The sequence below is a fragment of the Nannospalax galili genome, unplaced genomic scaffold (genome assembly GCF_000622305.1).
Source record: "Nannospalax galili isolate Female #2095 unplaced genomic scaffold, S.galili_v1.0 scaffold335, whole genome shotgun sequence".
Classification (NCBI taxonomy): domain Eukaryota; kingdom Metazoa; phylum Chordata; class Mammalia; order Rodentia; family Spalacidae; genus Nannospalax; species Nannospalax galili.
The window spans coordinates 2,209,528-2,211,918 of NW_008337842.1; the positions used below are offsets into that span (position 1 = coordinate 2,209,528).

The 2,391-nt window shown below is 38.5% G+C and overlaps 1 pseudogene; it reads right to left on the minus strand.

The window, feature by feature from the left end:
* Positions 1-1,408: 1,408 nt before the first annotated feature.
* Positions 1,409-1,953, minus strand: LOC103733905 (annotated as a pseudogene).
* Positions 1,954-2,391: the final 438 nt, after the last annotated feature.

Sequence of the window (2,391 nt, forward strand, 5' to 3'; positions counted from 1 at the left end):
CTCATATTTTCTGCTGTAAAGCTACATAAAGGGCCACTATGAAAAGCAGGGATGGAAAAGGAAAGCCTGCAGACCACAGATGCCCTCTCTGGCAAACCAGTCTCAGAAGAAGAACATAGGAATATTTATCAAGAATAAACCCAGTTCTTGAAAAACACTCTCCAATTTGACTCTCTTAAAACTGACCCTGAAATCCTGCTCTCTAACAAACTAGCTGGGATGGGAAATGTATGTAATATAAAGCCGTTGAGGTTCTAAATATTGAGTTTGAGTTTAAATCTGACTTAGAGAAAAGGTCACTGGAAGGTTTTAAGCAAAGTAATCACAGTCCAGTTTCCACTTTCCAAAGACCACTATGTCTATAAAATAGAAAAACCGAAGAAAAGTTAAGGAAGGGGGAGACCAGTTAGGAAGCTAAGAGAAAGTTAAGCATGATCAGACTTCACTGGAGCATGGAAGAGGATGAGAAATGATGGCACTATCAGGTTTTGGTGATGCACGCCTGTAATCACAGTTCTCAGGAGATGGAGGCAGAAGGACCAGTTCAAGGACAGCTTCAGTTACACTGAAACTGAGGCTCGCTTGGGGTACATGAGACTCTGTCTCAAATCTATCACCACCATCACCCTGAAAGAAGTGATAGGGCTGATGATTTATCAATAGATGGACTATGTATAAAATACAGGAATTAAAGATTCTGTCATTTACTGAAAAGGAGGAGAGTTGAGCAAAACAGATCTAGGGAGTATAACTCTTAAGTTGTTTAGTTTAAATTTAAGAGGCCTTCTGGACACAATTGGAAATACCCAATAGTCAAGCGGATACACAAGTCTGAAGCTCAAGAAAGCAGTTGGGGCTTGAGGTGTGGATTCAGAAGGTATCCTCATACAGACAGACTTTACAGACACGAAAGTCACAAGACTACCTACAGACAAAAGAGACAGGAAAGGCATGGAAAAGTGAAAAGCACGTATATAACATTATTCATTATTTACAAAATAAAGAATGATGGGAAGTCAGCCTAAATGGTCAAACTATTAGACATCCACACAAATTAGTGTCATAGACCTGTGAAAAAGGAAATAAGAAATCTATCCATGTGTCATCGTGGAGTGACTGTGGAAGCTTATCATCAAGTAAAGAAACAAACAGCTAAACAAGACACAGCATAGTAGAATTTATCAAGGTGGAGCTATACATCATATATGTATATACACACATACCCATGTGTATCTGTGTTTAACACTAAGGAGAAAAAATGCTAATACTAAAAATGTTAAAGCTTGAATAACAACACAAAGCAAAACTAGAAAAATGGTTTTCGATACTATACCGCAGTCATGATCCATAAAAAGAAAGCTTGATAAACTTGGCTCCAGAAATTTTAATTATGTATGATATTTTAATTTTAATTTTTTATGAAAAATACTATTAAAAGAATGAGTCGATTTTTCAGTCTTCTACAGTCTGTTACATCACATTAACCAGCAAATATCACCAAGGGTTTTGTTCCCTCAGGGAATTTACTGTTCTTAATATCTTTTAGAGATACAAATTTCTCAGTACCTAATTCAATTACATCCAGCACATGGTCGTCATACATACGACCTATTAGCAGATTATTCGGCTGCTTATTATGGGAACTAAACATGAATAAAGAACAATCTGACTTCTTTGAAAAGAACTCCAGTGATGTCTGATCCTCAAATGGTCTTGTAGCATTTTCATTTTCTATAGAACGCCATATGGTTTCTTCAGTGCACACACTGAAGTACTTGTGTTACAGTTACTGAGTACTTGTGTTACTGAGTACTTGTGTTACAGTTGCATTTGCATTTCCCACTTTAATCAGCATGGCATTTTTAGTGTTTTCACTGAGTTTGGGTTCTCTCTTCTCAAGGAATCTCTTGGCCTTTTTGTTTGGGGCTTTAGGACTCAATCCAGAGCGTCCATCACTGCCAGAACCCCCCGCCCTTTTTTTAGTCTTTTTTGAGACAGGGCTCAGCTGGCCTGGAACTCACTAGGTAGACCAGGCTGGCCTTGAGCTCACAGAGATACACCTGCCTCTGCCTCTCAAGTGCTGGGATTAAAGACATTCGCCACCACACCAGGCTAAAATCTTCTTATTGATTTCTTCAATGTCAAATGTCCAACTGGCTGGATTAGAGTATTTTGCACTTTACTGCACTGAATGGGAAGATTTACTTTCAAAGCTATAAGTTGCTGTTGAAGAAATCTGGTTGTAGAACTCCATGAATTGAACTGGAAGAGATGGCACCTTCGTTGGATCTGGTTCTCCAGAGGACACACCTAGTATCAGATGATCTTTATAAGTTATCTATGAAAACGCCCAAAGTTCTCAAGCCAAAGAGGAAAAAGAAGACCTCTCAG